The sequence below is a fragment of the Sinohyriopsis cumingii genome, chromosome 14 (genome assembly GCF_028554795.1).
Source record: "Sinohyriopsis cumingii isolate HCF-2022 chromosome 14, ASM2855479v2, whole genome shotgun sequence".
Classification (NCBI taxonomy): Eukaryota; Metazoa; Mollusca; class Bivalvia; order Unionida; family Unionidae; genus Sinohyriopsis; species Sinohyriopsis cumingii.
In genome coordinates, this window is record NC_142974.1 from 20,600,072 (window position 1) to 20,607,737 (window position 7,666).

Genomic DNA, 7,666 nt, shown 5'->3' on the forward strand with positions numbered 1-7,666 from the left:
AGTAAAGACGGACGAAAACAATACCACATTCATTTCTAGAAAAGTGTTGATATGGGGTGCAAAATGTGTGAAATTACCCTAAAATTTCGACTTATCAGAACACGCTACACATATCCATTCTTAAGGCAGTAAGATAGAGAACCACACACTTAAATTATGTATTATTTCTAGAGACAGGTATACAAGAAAAATCAGAAAATACCTTCCATAAAATTCTTAGTTGAAAGAGCAAAGACAACATGTTATGACTCTATAGACTTAAATTAAGTAAAACAATAAAGTGAAAACCAACACATTTTGTAAAATTCAGCAAATAATATATTTCACTGGAATAAATAAAAAATGTCAAACTATCTTACGATTTCTAAATTAAATTCAAATAGTTCCAAACGTTTTGTCACAAGTCAATATGTATTAAGTGCCAACATTGAACAAGTTGTTGTGCTTGGAGTCTAGAAGGTGATAATAGGCCATTGGCATGGAGTGTGATTATGTAGTAACATTTGTGTGATGAATCACAATAATTTAGTCCAAATATTTCCATCTATGTAGTCACTGCAATTATAGATTAGTGTTTCAGTCCAAGCATATTATTCACGAGCACTTCGTATTTCCAGTAAATACAAATTTGAATGCATTATTCCATTCAAATTAAAAGCTTAACACAATAATAAGAATAGTTCTGTTTCAAGTTGTTAAGGCAAGAATGATGCATTTATCAAGTAAATTACATTAAAAGAGCCAAGATTAACTAACAGAACTATGATGAGAGTCAATATTTCATTTTGCTATCATTCTAAATCGTCAACAAGATAAGGTCTAATACTAAATTTGTACTAAAATACATCGCTTTTGTCCATTGATAATGATCCTAACATTTAATCTATAAACTCAGAGATATATCAGTTATGTAGTATGTTGTTTACAAAATAAATGTCTTTGATCATAGTCACAATGAACATGCTTTTGGACGAGTTCAAGAAGTAAATACAAATCTGTGCAACATTCATGAAGAAAATCCAATAAATTATATATATATATATATATATATATATATATATATATATATATATATATATATATATATATATATATACACGCATACACATACACACATGCATACATCTATATACACACATATATACATACAAATACACACACATATATATATATATATATATATATATATATATATATATATATATATATATATATATATATATATAATAATGAGGACTTTGTGTAGCGCATATTCTTTAGATTCTCTAAGCGCTTTACAGCAATAGACAACACTTATAAGATAAAACACATATAATGATATGATTACAAAAACACCATGAAATTAGAAAACATTTTAAAAAAATATGCTGAGAATATTTAACGTAGGAAACATTAGTATGTCTTTAAGTTTGTTCTTGCAGTCGAAATAAGTGAGTTTTGAGAGCACTTAAGACAAGGGAAGCTATGATAGAAAATGATAAAGAAAACTCACTATTGCAATCATCCTCATCTGAGCCATCTACACAGTCATTACCACCATCACACTGCATTTCGACTGGTATGCAAACTCTGGATGTGGTACATCGGAATGTGTCTGGGCCACAATCTGGGTAGACCGGACAATGTTCACTGATAACAGAAACATCATCCAATGCCACAAGTCCTGGCCATACTGATGTGGTGGTAACGGTCTTTGCTTGAAAAATGATGTTGTTAATTCCTGGTTTAAAACTTGCCCATCCCATCAACCAGCCATTGACAGTTCTGTTTACATGATCATACCTAATTTTGGTAATAAATGTAATAGTTGTAACAAGTAACAAGCCATTGATGGGAACTGATTTGCCACTTGTACAAACAAAATGTTATAAAAGTAGATAAACTATATCCCTACTTTGATGAGAAATATTGTGTGATTGGATTTTATGTTTAACACCATTGTTTCGGCTCATGCTAAGAAGATACATCACAGCCAGTATTATTGATGGAGGAAGAACCCGTGATGAAACACAAGAGGCACGATAGCTACATGTAAATGTTGGTCGAGCCTGAATATTGTACACACTGACCAAGGCATGGCTTGTTAAGCTAAGTGTCTTACACCACTTGGCCACCTGGGACCCCGGCAAACAAAGAGGACGCTGAATGAGAAGGTGACATTTTTTAAGAGACATATGTGATTGTTTCTATTTCCAATATACAACATCATTTTGTAAATAATAATATTCCCCACGTCTAGAAATTCTACCCAAGTCATCTTTTAAGAATGAATCGTACCAAATGATATGTCCAGTTTCATTTAAATGTATATGTACCATGCTTTGTAAAGTTGTGAGAATGTAATTTTGGTAGAAATAATTGAAAATCTTGATTAATTTAGTTTAAAACCAATTTTGTCTAGCAAATTTAATTTTTCCAAGTAAAATAAGAGTTTTCGATAATACTTACCCAGTTATAACACCTTTTGGTAGCTACTAATACCTCTCAAAACTTGCAATCCCAGATACTACGTTAATGTAAATGTAGCCAACATTTGACCGTCAGGCAGAATGAGCACCACTTATATATACAACTTGGTGGAACAGTGTAAGATCCCAGTTATTACTGAAGCGGAGGGCACGCTCCCTATGTATGTAAATGCAGGAGTGCTGGGAGGGTATATGTTTAGTATAACTGGGTACCAATTTTCGAAACAACATATTTTACCAGAGTAAATTTGGTTTCCTCTTCGAATAATCTGTTGATCGACACGCAAGGGTAACCTAATGGCTGTCGAAATAGGTCCTAACATATCGAATTGGCCTCTCCGGGATGATAGTTCTCATATATAAAAGGCAGAGAATGTGGAATCCAATCTCCATCCCACAGCCTGAATGTTGTCGGTTAGCTAACAGTTCCGGTATGTTCCTAGGCTGGTGGAAATAATCGAACCTCTTGAGACGAAATGCGTAAAAGTTCAAAGAACTGAACTTGTTTCCCTATATGTTGAGCGAATAACGCCCTTAACGTAGGGCGTAATATACTGTTCCGATCGATACTGCTATTCTTTTATGAAAAGTAGAAAGAGACGTGACCTCATTCGACGCAACCGTTCTGTTTGTATTAACGAATCACCTGAAAGTCTGGGCAAAGGGTTGTGGACAGATGATGACAAAAATGAGCTAAACGGATAAAGCTGTGGACCTGCAAATGTCTTAGTAGAACTTGATAGGTCTAATAGAGCAAGGCAGCATAAAAGCAGCATCTAATGACAATGCCACCTGTTTAGAAATATGTGTGCCTACACCTTTGATGTTTTGAATCCAGTGTTGGTGCAAAGAAATGCCAAATGATGATTACCTGGAAACACAGATAACATTCGATTTCAATTACAATTAGAAATTATACATATTTGAGTTCTTCGAACTATAAAGACATGCTCACATGTACATAATGTAATCAGAATCTAACTTGTGAAATCACATAGGCTACACATGCGACCGACTTTGACGTAACTTTAACAATTTTTTAATGACATCGCTACGATTGAGATGATTTAAGGCTTTTGCAGATAAACATGACCCAAGGGTAACCCGTAGAAACATACATACGCAGGAGGTGACTGAATAAGCCATATGTTGTCCTACCAGAGCGGAAGAAATACAGAAATGAAGCAAACTATCTATATTACAAACAACAACCTCCTCGTAAAAGGGAACAGAGGCAACGTTATAGGGACCCGCCCCTACAAGTAAGTACGTTAACATTGGCTCCTGGATTCTGCGAAAGCATTGTCTAGGAACTCGCCCATATGTATCCGTCTGTAAAGTGATTGCACATATATAGGAATTACATGAGCAACAGAGACTTGCACACATAAATAAGCATAGCACGAACTGACTGTGAAATCGCTTAGTCTCAACGTAGAAATACGTAAATGTGTGACGAGGACAAAGTCTGGAAACTTGTAAGGGCAGAACTTTATCGTCACAGAAAGAGAAAAAAAGTTGGAAATATAGAAGGAATATAATTTACTTTGACGTAACAATCTCATCCAAGTTTTAGATGTATATCTACCAAGTATAACCCTTCTTTTGCGAGGTCACTCGTGACGAGAGATTGACTCATGGCAAGAGCGGAACTAATAAATTGGATATTCCTGCACTGTACCTCAAATATGTAAGGTGCGATCACTCTGCCCGATCGTCATACAGGTTGGCAGACAAATTTTAGCTCCCTTTAGCTATACATAGTGTCTGAGAGTGCTAGATTTGCGAGGTAGTAGTAGCTATTATAAGATATTGTGAATGGGTAACTTATTCGGAGAAGAAATATGTTTCTTTGAGAATAGTTAGCCAATCTTACTACCTTAGGAGAACTACTAGTACCTCCGTATACTTTCTCTTTCAGATAACACTTCTAAATAAACATGAAGCTAAACTTGATCTGCCGACCTAAGTGGCAGTACGGCAGACTGCTCTCCCCTTGCCATCCGGATGGGCACCAAATCATGGAGAATATCTCAGTTACTTCTGGGACAAAAGGCACCCTGTCTATGTGGATGTTACGGCTGGGAGTCTGGGAAGACGTATTATTGTTGCATAAGTTTTCTCACTGAAATGTGTTTCACTAGAAAAAAAATAGTGACTGTTCTAAATATGTCACTCAATCATAATACATTAGGAGGTTAAGTAAGATGTGGATTGAGATAAATTCCGTTACGTTGTAGAGACCATATCAAGTCCCTAATGTATGTAAAATAGGTACATAACCCATTGGACGACTCCATATATTCACTACATCAAATTCAGTGGTATCCATGAGGCTGCATCTTTGTGATGCTGATAGTCTTAACTTGGTGATCCAATATGTAAAATAAACCGGTGTGTTATACTCCAATATGCATTACAGATATCTTCAGGTTGAAAATGACCAGGTTCAAAATATCAACAACCCTTTGTAGTTAAAATGAGGTGTGAACTCATTTGATGCAACGGATCGAAATACCTGAAACTGATATAAAGAGCTGACACTGGGTCATGTCTATGACCTTGAGTTGATGTGTGTAGAATAAATGGGAATTATTACAATATCTTTTTCTGCACTTTGTTCGTATTCATACCTTTTTTGATCCAGATAAGATATATTAATTACGAGGTCGTTGTAGAAGACTATCAATGATGGTCGTTCACTATACAAACAATAGGATCCCATTAAATATAACATGATGCTAAGTATAGATTATTGGGTGACAAGGGGTTAGGGAAAGTAAAGATACATCTTTTTAAAAACTGAGTTCCAAAGATGAACATGATTTGAGGTACTATGCAGGTAATATTAATTCATGCGGCCGTCTAACTAAACTGTAAGTCTTTCAAACAAAGTGACTAGCAGCCATATGTGAGCAGGACTATGCAATTAGATTGACCCATGTATGACGGATTTCATGAAGAGCATGGCTGCAAGATATGATTCATAGAATGGGACAGGTTCGTTTCTGGAGGTTGATAATGTATGATATATTGTGCTTGTGGCCAAATGGAATCAGACTTATATGGCCAAATTCGGTCATGAAAAGACATGGCCATCTTGGCTGGTAATGCTTGAATTTCGGACCGATAAGGTATCCGGTTTTTAAATCTAATAGTTGTGACTGTGATACAAGCTTGTCGCAGGTCTCCATCTATCTCCCCATAAATACTATGGTTCGGACCCTTGTGTGCGATCAGATGTTTTCTTCCCTCAAGATATAATCGACATAACAAGCAAGACCAACATTTATTCAAGGCATGACAACCATCGAAGTTATAGATGTGGAATGTTTTTCAGACTGGGCTTGCCCAAGTTGTAAAATTGCAAGGCAAACTAGAGCAAACCCTATATACATTTAGCGTAACGATTATTATTCTGTACTAATTTGTGAATATCTGTACAGAGTTCCCTTGATAAATGCTAGTAATTTAGGGACGTACGTGACCTATACAGGTAGAATTAGATCATCGATATTAATGCTGATAAAGGTGGAGGCAAAATAATCGAGTCTAGTCAAAATGACCTGTAGTCATGTGAATTTGATTGTCTGTAAAGGTCGAATCACTGGAGCGTCACTTGTACAGCTTACATGTATTAACCGGAAAGCTAAATAGTAAACTCTAGTCAGAGCTTACCAATGTGAAAGGGAATATTGTTTGAATGCCTACACAGAATACAATCACTCAAGCGTCACGTATAATATCGTGCATGAGTTTAAAGTGATTTCAGGAAGGGATGGATTTGCGATGTAGAAGTTGTTCTTCTAAGCCATTCTGTAAGGTATTTAAATAAGATATGAGCATGAACATTTATATATTAATGAGAAAATGCCGCACCGAAAATTTGATCCTTGGACATGGTAGATATTTTAGGATAGGAGCCACGTTTTGTAAACATATCAAAATAACAAATCAGTATAATTTGAAACACTTGGAACTACTAATTTATATTATCGATCTGAAAAGAGTAATTGTAGCTACAAATTAAAACAAAAGAAATTTTGTCTTTGAGTAATTGTGAGGCTCTCTCTTCACGTGCCTTAAATATATCTCATTGAATTCGGTGTTTCATAATATATACAAATACATATGCAATAGTTGCATACTTCCATAAGAAATTTACAAATAGTGTAACTTCTCGAAAAACCCTTTGGTAATACACATTTTGATCCAATGCAGCTATTTTCTTTGGCAAAATGCAATGCATGCAATGTTCAATTGGGTGAGGTCAGTATATGCATTTATAATTTAACATTTTATCGAAAATTGCATGTTCTTTGTTGATTGCATACATTTTGAGACAACCTATTTCTTGGGACACAGCACATTAAATTTTTGAAGTAATTTATGTACACAATATACATTATGAAGCAGTTTTTCTCGAGTCGTAACATGTGGGATACCTTATAAATATTCACAAATGACATATCAGAAACTGCATTCTGACATATATCTTTTAAAAACAATTACGTTTGAAAAACAATTTACTTTTTTTGTAATGTTAAACTAATAACAATATCTCTTTATTCGGCTACAGCAACAACTAATCAACCCAATCTTTTTCCTGCTAACGTACGATGCATTCTAGCAATTCATGAATATATTTAGCTCCCTCATGTGAAAATCTTAGAGGTAACACAGCTACTGAAGCGGTAACATCATGTTGTAAATCTATATATTTTATCAGACCATTACGCATGATGTATCCCACTGTTCCCTTCATTACGACAGTCCATCTAGGAATGCGATCAAAGTACTCTGGAGTTTCATCCATTTTCATAATCATATTATTTGATAAATCATCTACTCGTTTGGCCTTCAAACATTCTTCAAATGACTGTATCATAGGTATATATACACACTTCAAATATATCAATATCTATCTCTCTCTCTCTCTCTCTCTCTCTCTCTCTCTCTCTCTCTCTATATATATATATATATATATATATATATGTACTGCTTGCATGCATGTATGTATGTATGTATGTATGTATGTAGGCATGTATGTATGTATGTAGGCATGCATTTATTTGCCATAAGTTCCAGCACAGGAAAGAATTAATTTATTAAATGTTTGCATGTTGTTGTTGTTGTTGTTGTGGGGTTTAACGCCATTTCAGCACACGATAGGCTATACATGGCGGCCAGTATTAATG